The following is a 17,257-nucleotide window of genomic DNA, read 5'->3' on the forward strand; positions in this document are numbered from 1 at the left end:
GACCTGGGTTTTGTTTATTTTGTGTTTGTGATTTGTTTTATTTAAAAACACAGTGTTTTTGTTTAAACCTTTTATTTATTTTTGTTATTTAAATAAACGGCGCCCTGCGTCTTTTTGAACTGCAGTACTTCCTTGGTGTAAGTGTTTTTCAGTTCCTGCTTCTGACCTGACGTCACCGCACAGCCACCCTGTCACATGGTGTTTTGAACTTATGAAGCTAATGTAAGGCATTTGTAAAGCATTAGATCTCTTCATAAAAGGCCATTTACATGTTGTTTGCATTTCTTGGCCATGGTTTGACTTCAATAAGTGCACCCATTTTCCAGTAGCACCCACAACAAGAACAGACACATAGTGTCCTGAAGTAACACCCTGTCCTTGGTGTATGATAATGGAAGCTAATTGGTAATTCCTGTTGTCCACAGTAATTGTGCTCTTCTGCACAGCAGTGAACTTAGCATTGTGTCACTTTGTAACAGTCCCGTCTGGTTTGGTATCCCAAAGCATAAGTTGAACTGTAATCATTCTTCCTGCTGATTGAATAAGTTCACGTTTCACGATTGGAGAAATTTTGCATTGCCTACATTTGCTACCAGGAATCATTTGTCATTTCTATAAATGAGTTCTTCCAAACACATGGAATCTGTACCAGCAGGTACATGTAGAGGATAAACATGCAACACCTCTCGGTTTGATTAGCAGTAGTTGCATGTAGTACATAGAATGTCATGACTTATTGTGACTGAAACCATGCAAAATACTTCAGGACAAATTTCAGACAATTTGGTGAGAAACTCTGCAACATGTTGCTGCTTACCTCTATTTAAAGGTTCTCCTAAGAAGTGACAAATATCCACAGTAGTTAGAGACACAGTGGATAGCAAGTGATCCTATTTGTGAACAAAGCTCCTGATAGCCTCTTGTTGATTGTGTTTTAATGAATCCGTTGCAAATGAAGAAGGCACTGCAATGTTGCATTTGCATAGCATGAGGTGAAATTGGGGTTGCTCAAGCCTCTGAATGGATGTGTAAGTGCAAGTGTTCTCTTAGAAGATTGAGGCTTTTGCTGTTCCTGAACATTAATGATGGCTCATTGAATGAAATGCACATAATCTTTTACCTTGTGTCCCTTGTGCGTGTTAGTCTCCTTCAAGCTTATCAACTTCGGACAATAAATCCCTCTGAGCCGATGGTACTCTTCAACTGCAGTTTGACATGCAGGTGGGGTCAAAGTTGATAAGGTGGATACCGCTTAAGGAAGTAACTCTGGAAAGTGCAATGAAACTTTGTTCATAGGAGAAAATGGCGTTACCAAGATCCATCATAACTGTTTTTAGAGTCATACCCTGGCATTTGTGAATGGTGATTGCATGAGCACCAATGACTGGGAACTGCTCTCGAACAATGTAGACTCTATCCATGATTTCAAACTTTGAGCGTAAATGTTGAAAGGTATGGGTGACTCCATTGTTAAATTTAATGGTTATGGTTTTGACCATACTTGTGTTTTCCAGATAGTAGGAAACAGCTTGAAGCTTCCATAATGCCCCATTGATGAGACCAGTGGCAATGTCAATGTTCTTGGGAATTTGCTTAATACAAATGCAAATGTGATACATTTACTACCAAACTAAATGCAAATTCAAATATGTGACAAATGCTAAATGGACTTCAAATCATCACATTGAAATGTCCCGGCCCGGCGAGCCCAGCAACTCGGGAATCTTTTTTTAAGGCGAGCAAAGCAAGGTGGGAATTATTTAAGACAAGTGCGGTGAGCTGGCATCAATAAATTAAAAGTAAATCAGCTCATTTTTGCTGTTTAATCTACTATTTGTTATTGTAAACAAGTAAAACTTCAAGTACTTGGTATTGCCAGACAGTCTCCCATCCAAGTACCAGCCAGACATGCATATTATTATTATTTTTTTTTTATGTATAACTAAATCTCGGCAGTTTCCGACAAGTTTTTCTAACTTGTATGAGGAACTACCGTTCCTCTCAATATATATATATTTACATGAAACATGTACTTTTTATATAGGTTTATAAATGTCAATTGCTGTGGATAAATGCACCAGCCAAATCAATTAATATGACATGTAGTTTTCTAGCTTGTTATTTATTAATTTATTTATACATTTATAATATAAACATGTATTAATTTCTACATTTATGTATTTAAAAATATTTATTTCTAAATGTATTTATACCTCTATGCATTTGTTAAAATAATTTATTCATTTCTACCAAATAAATTATTCCTTTATTTATTTTTAATTAATCGAGGAACTACAATTTATTAGAGATCAGAGATTTAGACAAGGAAGCTACATGCCATTCTTGTGTACAATTCCATTCTATGGTATCTACCAAACAAACAGGAAACTGGATATTTTCAAGCAGGAAATAGAACATTTCTAGAATCGAGCAGCGCCTTCAGGTTTTCAGCAAAAGCTGGTCAGGCATGGGATGTAAGCTTAAAAAAATATATGTATTTCAACAACAGCCCAGTGGCACAGTGGGCTAAGGCCGTGTGCTCTTCCATGAGTTATGTTGCAAGTTCAAACAACGGTAATTTAAAAAAAAAATATTATTATTTTTTGTGCGATATGTGCTGTATTAAAATATAAATACATTGTTTAATATAAATGGTGTGGATATCAAACTGCTTGCGTTCCCTGGTTTATTTTGACGTTGACCAACATGTGAAATCACATGACTGGTAGATGTCCAGTTATTTAGCATTTCTGTTTCAAAAGTCGCTACACACCCTTAAAAAGTAAACGGAAGAAGGAGGAGGAGGAGGAGGAGAATAACAATTTTACCTTAGTTTGATGACTTATATCTTGTTGTGTATAAGAGGTATTTACGTTTTTTTTTTCACATTTGATGTAAGAAAATTTCAGACATTTGGTACTGGTACTGATGGTAATTCTAAGTGATTTAGTTTTGCCGCTGCAACATGGTGAAAACAGCAAAACGCATTGAGCTGTATAGAGACTCGGTAGTTTCAAACAAGTTTTTCTAACTTGTACGAGGAACTACCATGCCTCTCAATCTCTAGTTTCAAACAAGTTTTTCTAATTTGTGTGAGGAACTACTGTTCCTCTCAATTACCTACTTTTACCAAACAATATGAAATGCTAAACTGAAATTGCAAGTCCTTTTCTAAGTGTTACGTTTAATACTAATTAACTAATTTTTTTAATGATTGTTGCATAATAAAATGGTATTCACTTTTCTGTGAATTGTTCTGACTCACTATGGTTACGTTAACAAATCCATAGTTTTCTGTGGATTTGTTAATCAACACTATATCTGCCAGCACTCCACTTCTCTTCAAATCCACTCAGCCACTTTTAGTTAGAAGATTCTTAGAATTAATCAAGCAGAAGATCAAAAGGTGATGTCACAGAAATGTTAAATACTTTTCACCCCTGTCCTTAATAATAAGCTACTGTAAATACTGGAAAAAGTAGTCTGGTTACCCTTTTATTTACAACTAAACGTCATTTGTCAACTAAAGAATACAACATAAATAAAATAAAAATAACAATTGAGTCTCTGTGATTTTCCATTAGTTATATTTTCAGATTTAAAAAAAGAGAAAGGGGAAGAAGGTCTTGACAGGCGGAAGTGTGTGCATGTGGTTAAAGGGATGAGATCATGGGTTTATAGAGGAAAAGTGGTGACACAACTGAAACTGTAAACATTATAGATTATGTAACGATGCTGAAGTTGGCTTCTTATTCGGCCAGCTTCTTATTCACATTCCAGCTTCTTATTCGCAGCCCGCAAATGCAACACAAATTGAATAAGTAACTGGGGTATTCAAGGGTAAAATTGCTCTGGGCCACTTATTTCAAAGTTGATTCTCTCACAGGGGGAACCCCTCTACAGCCCCCATATGTATTTATCCAGGGCCAGTATGGATTTGGTACAAAAACAGTGGGATAACATGGCACAGATAGCAAGTTGGCCAATAACGCAAATTGAATAAGTAACTGGGGTATTTCAGGGGTTAATGTAAAGCTTACAAGGTTTCAGGCACATATGTGATCGACTCCAAACATTGATTTGTTGTAGGCAGCAGCTGTCTGGGGCTGTGGGACATCAAGGTACTGTTTGTCCTTTTTAGACCAACGACGGCAACTGACCTGCGGCTCAACTGAATCACAAGTAGAAGCAAGAAGTATCTCCTTCTTATCATACCATTTGATGATTGCTCATTTGTCATTCCTTGTGATCCTCTTCCCTTTCTTTCAAGATCTTTTATACTAAGCAGTTTGTTGTTTTTGGGAAGTCTGTTTCTCATTAAGGCTCCAGGACCACAGGGATCAGTATTAGGTCCTCTGCTATTCCTAATCTACATTAATGATTTAGATTCTGGTATAGTAAGCAAACTTGTTAAATTTGCAGACGACACAAAAATAGGAGGAGTGGCAAACACTATTGCAGCAGCAAAGTTCAAAATGATCTAGACAGCATTCAGAACTCGGAAGACACATAGCAAATTAAATTTAATAGAGAAAAGTGTAAGGTACTGCACGCAGGCAATAAAAATGTGCATTATAAATATCATATGGGAGATACTGAAATTGAACAAGGAATCTATGAAAAAGACCTAGGAGTTTATGTTGACTCCGAAATGTCTTCATCTAGACCAGGGGTGCACAATTCCGGTCCTGGAGGGCCGGATCCCTCCTGGCTTTTGTTCCAACTGTGTTCTAAATTACTTAATTAGACCAATAATTGGTAATAATTGGTCCAATTAAGTAATTTAGGGCAAGGTTGGAACAAAAGCCAGGAGGGACACCGGCCCTCCAGGACCGGAATTGTGCACCCCTGATCTAGACAATGTGGGGAAGCTATAAAAAAAGGCCAACAAGATGCTCAGATATATTGTGAAAAGTGTTGAATTTGAATCAAGGGAAGTAATGTTAAAATTTTACAATGCATTAGTAAGACCTCACCTAGGATATTGTGTTCAGTTCTGGTCACCTCGTTACAAAAAGGATATTGCTGCTCTAGAAAGAGTGCAAAGAAGAGCGACCAGAATTATCACGGGTTTAAAAGGCATGGCGTATGCAGACAGGCTAAAAGAACTGAATCTATTCAGTCTTGAACAAATAAAACTACACAGTGATCTGGTTCAAGCATTCAGAATTCTAAAAGGTATTGACAATGTCGACCCAGGGGACTTTTTCGACCTGAAAAAAGAAACAAGTACCAGGGGTCACAAATGGAGATTAGATAAAGGGGCATTCAGAACAGAAAATAGGAGGCACTTTTTTACACAGAGAATTGTGAGGGTCTGGAACTGACTCCCCAGTAATGTTGTTGAAGCTGACACCCTGGGATCCTTCAAGAAGGTGCTTGATGAGATTCTGGGATCAATAAGCTACTAACAACCAAGCCTCTCGTTTGTAAACTTTCTTATGTTCTGCAACAAGAAGTCAGCGAGCTTCAGAGACGTGAAGAATCTGTCAAAGTACACATAGTGCCCTTTTCCAGCTGTGCGGTTAAACATGCTACAACAGCTTGTCCTTGGGTTAGTTTTTTGGTCTCCTGTAGCATTCCCTAACATTGCAAACAGGTTGTCTATCCCCTGGTACAGCTCAAAGTCCAGCACGATAACACTGGCTGCAGTTAATACATAATTCAAGATCCCCTCAGGATTTGGTTTTCAGATTTCTCTAAATGTCACACAGCCAATTATTCAAGATCAAGAACAATTCAAACAGTAATTTGCTCCAGACATTCAATTTCGTCATTCACATTATTTTTCTAACCACAGGCTAGACTAACTTACCAGAAGGGAATTCAGGGGGCAGGAACCAGGGCTGCGAGAGGAAGGGAGTGTTTTGCAACAGGGACCGACACAGAGGCATGCGACATATGAAAAAAGTGAGGAGGAGGGAAAAGAAAGACAAAAAGATGAAATTAGTCAATGATGATAGGCAGGTGAAATTAGGAAATAGTGAAGCCCTGGTTCATGCCCCCCGAATTTTCACAAGTTAACATTTACATCAGTTAAGTCATAAAGAGCCATCTCTACACGTTTTTACAAAAGCTGCTTGTTGCCTTAGAATCTATTATACTTGCTTCTCGAATGTATTGCTTCCATCCCCTGATAAACTGGATGTTCTATCACTCACTCACACACCAATCCTCCAGATCAACAAACCATCTCAACGGATCCAATACAAAATCTATTCTAATTTGGAAATGACGCTGCAGGACATTCAAGGATCTGCTCCAACATTCAGGATACAAATGTCGCTGCAGAACATCTAAGATCTACTCTAACCATCTTCCAAACCACTCATCACAAAGTTCTGTCAAAATTCTGCGCTCTGGATGCTTCTCCCCAGTCAAGGATGTCCTTCTAGAAACTATGTCGTCTCTGATACTGTGCGTTTCTCCAGCATGGCAAAATCACCACCGAAACTTGGTCCTTGATCCATTACCGGACCTCTACATCGGAGACGTTAAACTTCAATCTCAGGTTGTATTCTATAAATTTTAAAGCACATAAAAAATATTGTACTAATCGTATGAATTGCTCTTTCTGCTTCTAGCTGCCTGTCGAGGTGTTTTGTTGCAGTTTGTGTGCACCTTAAACTTCGGACTCGGGTGATGTATTCCATGCATTTGGAGCACATAGAGTGTTGTGTGGGTTGCGTTTGCCCTTTTCTGCTCCATCTGGCTGCCTTACGGGGTCCTGCTGCAGTTCAGGCGGTGTTTTCTATCTTTAGTAAACAAAGTAAATCTTATAAATTAAGGGAAGGAGAAACTGTTCACATTGCTCGCACTAATTCAGTTTTTTTGCTGAGATATCTGGCCACCAGACCCCAATCCAGTCTCCAGGTCCTGGTTTCTGCAAGACTCCAAGATCTCCAAAAAGGCAGTCTTTCTTCCTTGAACTATTTGTGCCATTCCTTCAGGATTGGAGCTGCAACCACAGCTGCTCAGCGAAATATTCCTGCGCATGTCATAAAAAAGCTTGATCGGTGGTCTTCAGAGGCTTATGAGATCCACATAGAACAATATTAAAGACATTCTCGTTGCCCAACAACATCTGGAAACAAAATCCCAAAAAAGGACTTTATTCCATGATCCAACCCTACCATATCCTTTGCATTAATTGAAAGAAAAACAAACTCCATTTTCCTATATGATGCCACCTATTATGTATAATTATGCTATTTTTTAGGCCGGGAGGGGAGGCTGCTGAAGGTCTAGGGCCCCCGGTGATTTGGGGAGTTAACTATTTTTATTTTTTATATTTTTCACATTCAGCAAAATGTCTGAGGTGGTGTAGGTGGCCATAAAATTTTATTTTTCATTTTTGGTTTTGTTTTTTTGCTTTTTGCTCACCGGGATGGAGCTCACCCATTATGAGCGAATAGGGATTCTCCGCGAATCTCTCAGCCTTTGGGGGGAGTATACGATGCTCCTCTGCCCAATCATTTTTGTTCACCGGGATGAACACATCGCATAGATTTATTATTTTATTGTTTGTTTTTTAGCAGGCGGCACCGGGATGCTCCAATCTGTGCAAGTCGAGGCCTGGTACTTTGCGAATGTACTTTGCGCTGTGCTGACGGAAATGGTATGTACAGAAGGTATGAACATGACATCAGCACAAAACAAGCCAGGTTTATTCACCTTGAAATCATAAAAAGAAAAGAACATTGACAGAACTGGGCAGTGCAAGCCATCAGGAGATGCGTCAAAAATCACACTGGACATTTCCATCAATGCATTCCTTAAATTTACCAAAGCATCACCATTTTCTGTCAAATATTTATGATTAAGATTGGCAGTGTTAGGCAGTGTTTTAGCTGATGGACAGTACCGTTGCAAGAAGCCACCAATACATACCTCTGCAGCAAAGCACAGCACTCTGACAAACTCATTAACACAGTCATTCTGCGCTCTCTTTTTATTAAAGCATGTGTAAAAGCTTCATGAATGAATTGCGTGTATCTCAGTTCACTTTATTGTTTTAGTTTAATGTGTCGCTTATTTTTCTGTATGTTCTTTTATTGCCAGCACGAACATGTACCTCAATGCAGCAGTGTTTGCAGCGCTATGCATCCTCTGCCTCATCTGACCCACCACAGTTATTTTTGCTTTTTGTATACTTCGAAACATTTGTTTTCTTTTAAATATTCATAAACTGATTTACGTTTTCTCCCCATTCCTCATCCACTAAAAATATTATATTTTCATGTAAGAATTTCAATTTAGTTTTTAATCAAGCTAGTAGTTACCACGCACAGCAATTGCCACAATAATCAGACTTTGATTGGCCAACATCATCAGGTGATAATGTGATAAACATCTGCTCTATCCTAGGATACAGTGTAGGGTTGCTTATTACAATGTCAGTCAAAATAAAACAGCATTTTAATCCAAATATTGTGTATTTCCTAGAAAATAGTACTGGGAAAATATTGAATAATAGACAAAAATCGGGTATAAATCAGTAAAAACCGACATCCTGTAAAAAATAAAATCCTCTAATTTTTCGGTAAAATTCGGAATAAACTGGAAATGCAGAACACTATCTATAAGATGTATATATATATATACCTATTTCGCAAACTCAGCCCCTCCTTCTCCCCTACCGCCACCACCTCACCCCCAGCTTCATTCTCCTAGCCTCGGGGGGGGTGGGGGGGGGGGGGTATACGATGCTCCTCTGCCTAATCATGAACACGTTGCATAGATTTATTATTAGGCTTCCAAGCCTATTGTTTTTGTTGAGAATTTTTTTTTCTTAATCCCTTTTTCACATGGTTCTAAAATTAACACAGTTGCATGAAAACTCACAAAGATTGGTAGGGTGGTAGAGGCCTGTGGGAAGTTGTGTCAGAGTGAAAAATGAAGGTCATATTGGATTTTTCAAGAATTTTGGACAATTTTAAAAAATCTTCTCCAAAACCGCTTTTTGTAGATATGTGAAACTCAGGGCACATTCTACCTTTATGTCCTAGATTTTGATTTGTTCAAGAGAAGTTGATTGGTCACATAGTCTGGTGGCCATATTGGATTTGTCAAAAATATTCTAACGTCTTCATCTCTGAAACTGTTATGCTGATTAAAGCAAAACTTTGCATATATAGCCTTGGCAAGGTTGTCTAACAAGTTTTTTCAAAGTCGCTAGATTAAAAAGAAAAAATGGACGCCACAAGCCAATCAAATTTCAAGCTATGGTTAATTTGCATATATTGCAGTATTCATCTAAGGTAGAATGTTGTAGACTCATGAATCTTCACAAAGTAGTGGAAGCCTATGGGAATTAATGTATGCTCTATTTTTTTTTTTTTTTTTTTACTTTAGTAGTCGCCAATTCTTTGTATTTTTTCTCCCAATTTGGCATATCCAATTATTTTTAGGCTCAGCTCACCGCTACCACCCCCACGCTGACTCGGGTGCGGCGAAGACGAACACAAGCTGTCCCCCGAAGCGTGTGCTGTCAGCCGACCGCTTCTTTTCACACTGCAGACTCACCGTGTAGCCACCTCAGAGCTACAGCGTCGGAGGACAATGCAGCTCTGGGCAGCTTACAGGCAAGCCCACAGACAAGCCCGGCCAAACTAGAGGGGTTGTTGGTGCATGGTGAGCCGAGGACACCCTGGCCGACCTAGGCCCCCCCCCCCCCTCCCCGGGCGGTGCACCGCTCTCTGGGAGCTCCCGTCCATGGTCGGCAATAGAAAAGCCTGCACTCGAACCGGCGACTTCCAGGCTATAGGGCGCATCCTGCACTCCACTCGGAGTACCTTTACCGGATGCGCCACTTGGGAGCCCCCAATGTATGCTCTATTAAAAAATTACCTTGATCTTGACCTTTGACCTCTCCTTAAGGTCAAATGAAAAATTGGCTTACAACTCCTTAGAGAGTGCAGATAGGGCCATGGTTACTATAGAACAGATATAGGAAACCATATGTGCTCTGTCCAAAAATTATGTGTTTAAAAGGGACCAAAAACAAAGTACACAGAAAGAGTACTTGGAACTGCAAACGCAAGTCAAAAAGGAAGTTAGAAAGACCAAGAGAGAGATAGAAATGAACATTGCTAAGGGGGCTAAAACCAATTCCAAAATGTTTTTCCAATATTATAACAGCAAGAGAACATTCAAAGAGGAGGTTAAATGTCTAAGAGACACAAATGGCAAAATCATAGACGAAGAAAAAAAAATAGCAAATATATTAAATGATTACTTTTCAAAGGTTTTTACAAAGGAGGATACAGGCAACATGCCCCACATGTCGACCTGTTCCTATCCAGTTTTAAATAACTTTAGCATACCAGAGGCAGAAGTGTTAAAGGGACTAGGAGCTCTTAAAATAAACAAATCCCCTGGGCCGGATGAGATCCTCCCAGTAGTACTCAAAGAAATGAAAGAAGTTATTTACAAACCGCTAACCAAGATCATGCAGCAGTCTCTTGACACAGGGGTTGTACCGACAGACTGGAGAATTGCAAACGTAATACCAATCCACAAAAAGGGAGACAAAGCCGAACCAGGTAACTACAGACCAATAAACCTGACTTCTATTATATGTAAACTTATGGAAACTATTATAAGATCCAAAATTGAAAATTACCTATATGGTAACAGTATCCTGGGAGATAGTCAGCATGGTTTTAGGAAAGGGAGATTGTGTCTAACTAACCTGCTTGATTTTTTTGAGGATGCAACATCGACAATGGATAACTATAAAGCATACAACATGGTTTATTTAGATTTCCAGAAAGCTTCTGACAAAGTCCTGCATAAAAGATTAATTTTCAAACTAAACGCAGTAGGGATTAGGGAGTGGTTAACATGTAGAAAACAGAAAGTACTGATTAGAGGAGAAACCTCAAAATGGAGTGAGGTAACCAGTGGCGTACCACAGGGATCAGTATTAGGTCCTCTGCTATTCCTAATCTACATTAATGATTTAGATTCTGGTATAGTAAGCAAACTTGTTAAATTTGCAGACAACACAAAAATAGCAGGAGTGGCAAACACTGTTGCAGCAGCAAAGGTCATTCAAAATTATCTAGACAGCATTCAGAACTGGGCAGACACATGGCAAATGACATTTAATAGAGACAAGTGTAAGGTACTGCACGCAGGCAATAAAAATGTGCAATATAAATATCATATGGGGGATACTGAAATTGAAGAAGGAATCTATGAAAATGTTTATGTTAACTTAGAAATGTCTTCATCTAGTTAATGTGGGGAAGCTATAAAAAAGGCCAACAAGATGCTCAGATATATTGTGAAGTGTTGAATTTAAACCTCGTTACAAAAGGTATTCCTGCTCTAGAAAGAGTGCAAAGAAGAGCGACCAGAATTATCCCGGGTTTAAAAGGCATGTCGTATGCAGACAGGCTAAAAGAATTGAATCTATTCAGTCTTGAACAAAAAAGTCTACGCGGTGTTCTGATTCAAGCATTCAAAATTCTAAAAGGTATTGACAATGTCGACCCAGGGGACTTTTTCGACCTGAAAAAAGAAACAAGTACCAGGGGTCACAAATGGAGATTAGATAAAGGGGCATTCAGAACAGAAAATAGGAGGCACTTTTTTACACAGAGAATTGTGAGGGTCTGGAACTGACTCCCCAGTAATGTTGTTGAAGCTGACACCCTGGGATCCTTCAAGAAGGTGCTTGATGAGATTCTGGGATCAATAAGCTACTAACAACCAACCGAGCAAGATGGGCCGAATGGCCTTTCTTATATTCTTATGTTCTAACATAAATTACAAAGATATTTTCTTAGCTTTAGGAAATTCTTGTCAACTTCCCTCTCATTTGACAGTATGGACACATTTGACAATCTTTTGTTGAGTCCTAGTTGAGCGCAAATATGTCTTAATCAATTTCAGCCTGGAAAAGCTGCACTCACCAGAAGCAACCATCACTGGAATGATCTGTCGGCTCATCTGTTTTCATGCATGTCCTGCAGCATTTTCACAGGACTCATACTTGCGAGGTGCCAACATGATGAGCTGCAGCTACAGCGTCAGGGGTGCAAATCATTTAGACAATTGGTGCTAAACTGTTTTGAAAGTTTAGCACCAGAGAGCTGACTGGAGCTACATTTTTAGTGTTTTGTGTTATGGTACAGTAAATATTGTTAACAAAATGTACCCCATATCTAACCACATCCATATTTGTAATTGTAAACGGAGCTTACGTATTATTAATAGTATTAAACTATCACTATTGGGAATCGTAGTTGTTAAATGAATAGACGTGTGATTTAATTTTTTGTATTCATTATCTGTTGTACTGGATTACAGCAGTGTTTGACTTGGCTCTCTCTCTTTTTTGCATGAGTCGTTTTGCTTGTATCCAACCAGTTTGGGATTCTTCCTGTTAGTCCTGTTACCATGATGACTTCATTGAAATCAACGAGAGCAATATGTCCAGTGAAAAGGAGCCTGGCCCTGGGTACTACGTAATATTTTGTAAAAAGGAAATTCTGCCACATATTTCTCATCCATGGCAAGACTCATAGCAGCCTGTAATATTATTTTATATTTTTCTTAAGAATTCACAAAATGATGAACGTTATTAGAATTAGAAACAATCGTGATGTGTGTGTGTGTGTGTGTGTGTGTGTGTGTGTATATACAATGTCTATAGAAAGTCTACACCCCCCTTCAAAATGTTCACCTTTTGTTGCCTTATAGCCTAGAATTATAATGCATTAAAATATATATTTTTTCATTTATCTACACATCCTACCCCACAACTTACAAATGAAAAAAATATTCTAGAAATTTGTAGAAAATTAATGAAAAATAAAAACTGAAATAGCTCAGGTGTAACCAATAGCCTTCAAAATCACACACCAAGTATAGTGGCCTCCACCGGTGTTAAATTGTAGTGATTCACATGATTTCAGGATAAATTCAGCAGTTCCTGTAGGTTTCCTCTGCTGGGTAGTGCATTTCAAAGCAAAGACTCAACCATGAGCACCAAGGAGCTTTCAAAAAAACTCTGGGACAAAGTTGTTGAAAGGCACAGATCTGGGTATGGGTAAAAGAAAAATATCAAAGGTCTTGAATATCCCTTGGAGCATGGTTAAGACGATTATTAAGAAGTGGAAGGTGTATGGCACCACCAAGACCCTGCCTAGATCAGGCCATCCCTCCAAACTGGATGACCGAGCAAGAAGGAGACTGATCAGAGAGGCTACCAAGAGGTCAATGGCAACTTTGCAAGAGCCACAGGCTTTTATGGCCAAGACTGGTCAAAGTGTACATGTGACAACAATATCCCAATAACTCCACAAATCTGGCCTGTATTTTACTCAAGAAAGACTACCTTGAATCCCATTTGAAGTATGCAAAAAAAACACTCAGGAGATTCTGTAGCCATGTGGCAAAAAGGTTTGTGGTCTGATAAAACTAAAATGGAAATTTTTGGCCTAAATTCAAAGCGTTATGTTTGGCACAAACCCAACACAGCGCATCACCCAAAGAACACCATCCCTACTGTGAAGCATGGTGGTGGCAGCATGCTGTTATGGGGATGTTTCTCATCAGCAGGGACTGGGGCACTTGTCAGGATAGAAGGGAAAATGAATGGAGCAAAGTACAGAGAAGTCTTTGAGGAAAACCTGCTGCCCTCTGCAAGAAAGCTGAAACTGGGACGGAAGTTCACCTTTCAGCATGACAACGACCCAAAGCACACAGCCAAATCTATTATTATTATTTGTTTATTTAGCAGATGCCTTTATCCAAGGCGACTTACAGAGACTAGGGTGTGTGAACTATGCATCAGCTGCAGAGTCACTTACAACTACATCTCAACCGAAAGACGGAGCACAAGGAGGTTAATTGACATGCTCAGGGTCACACAATGAGTCAGTGGCTGAGGTGGGATTTGAACCGGGTACCTCCTGGTTACGAGTCCTTTTCTTTAAACACTGGACCACACAGCCTCCTAAATCTACACTGGAGTGGCTAAGGAACAAAAAGTTAAATGTCCTTGAGTGGCCCAGTCAGAACCCCGACCTAAAGCCAATCGAAAATTTGTGGCATTACTTGAAGATTGCTGTCCATCAACGCTCCCCAAGGAACTTGACAGAGCTTTAACAGTTTTGTAAAGAAGAATGGTCAAATATTGCCAAATCTAGGTGTGCAAACTTGGGGGGGTGGGGGGTGGGGAGACTTATCCAATTATGATCTTTCAGTTTTGTATTTTTAATATATAATTTTTTTCTCAATAAAAACTTTTTTCCCCTTAACAGTGTGGAGTATGGTGTGTTGGTCTCAGTTCAGCTCCTCCTACATGGCACAAGGCAGGCCCAGCTCAACGGAGGAAGCTAGTAGTCAACGAGGTGCAAATGCAGGAGGAGAGGATGATGTGCGTAAAGGCCGTTTCCCAGGCCAAGCAGGGAGAATGGATGAGATGGGAGTGTGGAACAACGCAAGATTGGCTGGCAAGACCTATGGTCAATGGAACAGAGCAGGATCAGTTTCCTCATCAGGTCAACATATGATGTTTTCCCATCACCACAGAACCTAAACCTCTGGGTTCCCTCATGTCCTTTGTGTTCATAAACTGCAACATTAAGGCACATTTTGACAGGATGTAAGGTGGCTCTTAGCCAAGGACGGTTTACTTGCGCCATGACCAGGTGCTGCGATGTTTGGCCTTAGCATTGGAAGACAAGCGTAACATGACCAATAAGTTGCCACCTGTTCCATCAAAACATTACACACAAAAGACAACATTCCTCCGTCCAGGAGAGCAACCACGAAAAAAAGGTGTTAAAACCAATCCTCGCCCAGGACAACTGGAAGCTGCTAGAGACTGGAAAATGCTGGCAGATGTTGGTCAACGGCTTATTTTGCCACCTGAGATTGCCAGCACTAACCTTCGACCAGATATTGTCTTGTGGTCTGGATCAGCACGCCTTGTTCACCTGGTAGAGTTAACAGTGCCATGGGAGGATGCTGTAGATGAGGCGTATGAGAGGAAGAAACTGCAGTATGCTCAACTAGCCTCTGAAGCGGAACAACGAGGATGGAGAGTCCAGGTTTACCCAGTGGAGGTGGGTTGTTGAGGATTTGTGGCACACTCTACATCCCGGTTTCTCAGAGATGTCGGATTCAGTGGCCAAGAGTTGCGTCGCACAGTGAAGAACTTATCTGAAGCAGCAGAGAGGAGCAGCAACTAGCTGTGGTTGAGATGGAAAGGTTCTGGCTGGGGATCTCAAGCACAATAGAAAGAAAGAAACGCTGATGTACGGGGTAAGTAAGCTGGGCTGAGTTGAGTGGGGGACGGAGAGGGGTGATGCTGGGACGCCAGAATCACCGTCGAGCCCTCTTGAGGTGTCGTGGGATAGTTGACGAAACACCGAGGATGGAAGGTGCCCACTTGAAGACCCCAGAGATGTACCCTACTTTTCTCAATCCAGACAGTTGTCATGCTGATGCACTGGGGAGACCGCACTGTGGTTGATCCCCGGAGCCAGCATTGCAGCTGTTGTGTGTGCTGATGTGCCAGGGAGGCAAATAAGATGATCCCTGGAGCCAGCATTACACTTCAGCCATCAACACCAGACTGAAGGATATCTACATCATGGAAGGAAACGCAAATGGATAGAGACACAGATGGATCACATTAGTTTAGTTAGTTCTTATCTTGGTGAGAGCCGAGTTCAAATCAGCATGAAGTTTTAACATCTACTCTCTTGTAATGGTAATCATGTAGATAAGTGGAAAAAACACTCATTTAAATGCATGAAACTCTGAGGCACTGACACAACAAAATGTGAAAAAAGTTCAAGGGGGTGTAGACTTTCTATAGGCACTGTATATATAATCTCTTAACACCAAAATTGCTGTATTAAGAAACCTAAGACGGCAGACCTGAGTAGCGCAAACTTTCGACATATTAACAAAACAATAGCCCGTGAATTCAGCTACATTGAATTGTATTAATGGATTAGATTTACATCAGCTGCAACAACTGATTTGGTTTTAACACAAATCCGTGATTAAATGCATCTAACCAAAGCATCAGCTTTTTTTTTTAATCAACAAAATGTGTTTATAAATTAGCAAAGCTTAACTTTCGAGGTAAATGAAGAGGCTTGCGATCACAAAACATTATTGCCCACATACCTTTTTGACTTCCTGAACAAACAATTGATAACTGTGTAAAAGTGCCCTGCAACATGTTTGCTACCACTTTCCCTTCACTCCTGTGTATGTGGATGAGTGTGGGTGGGTCTGGGTCATGTGAGTAGTCCAGATCCAATGAGAAATTATCATCAACTATGGTTGCTAAGGAATAAAAAAAAAATTAAAAAACACTACTGGCGTCAGATTTTAATGTTGCTGGTGCTATATGAGGTACCCCAAATTTGCACCCCTGAGCGTTTTGCGAGCACGTAACAAACACCTCGTTACTGCAGACTGGATGAGTGCAAAAACTCTTACTGAGTTACAGCAAATTATGACTCCCAAATTTAGGCTTCAGAAAGTTGGTAATTTTTAGTTGTAATGCCTCAAAATCCGCTTTGGGACGGGATAAAAACATTTGGGTGACATAGAGGGGTTCCCCCTCTGTGACAATCAACTTTGAAATAAGTGGCCCAAAGCGATTTAACCCCGTAAATACGACTGTTGCTTATTTAAGTTGTGTTATTAGATAACATGCCAACTTGCTATCTGTGCCATGTTTGCCCACTGTTTTTGTACCAAAATCCATTTTGGCCCTGGTTAAATACATATGGGGGCTGTAGAGGGGTTCCCCATGTGCGGGAATCAACTTTGAAATAAGTGGCCCAAAGCTATTTTACCCTTGAATACCCCAGCTACTTATTTAATGTGTGTTACATTTGCGGGATGTGAATAAGAAGCTGGAATGCGAATAAGAAGCTGGCTGAATAAGAAGCCAACTTCAGCATTAATCTGTATCTATTTATTTTTCTATTTTTTATCTCTATTTTAAACAAAGAGAATGGGGACCCTTATGCACTGATCGTGTTCGCCTTTCTGTCTGTTTGTCTGTCTGTCACACTTTACATGGTAACTGCCTTGATTTTTCACCAAACGTCACCAAACGGATTGCATTTGACTATATGATAAACATGTTGTTATATAAATATTTTCAACCTTTTAGGTTCTGTGTGATTATTATGGGATTATGAGTACCCTCTGTATACATGTGCAGTAGTTATTAAGTTTGCTATATGCCGCTATATATAAATGTAATGAT

Source organism: Acipenser ruthenus, chromosome 4 (assembly GCF_902713425.1).
Source record: "Acipenser ruthenus chromosome 4, fAciRut3.2 maternal haplotype, whole genome shotgun sequence".
NCBI classification, from domain to species: domain Eukaryota; kingdom Metazoa; phylum Chordata; class Actinopteri; order Acipenseriformes; family Acipenseridae; genus Acipenser; species Acipenser ruthenus.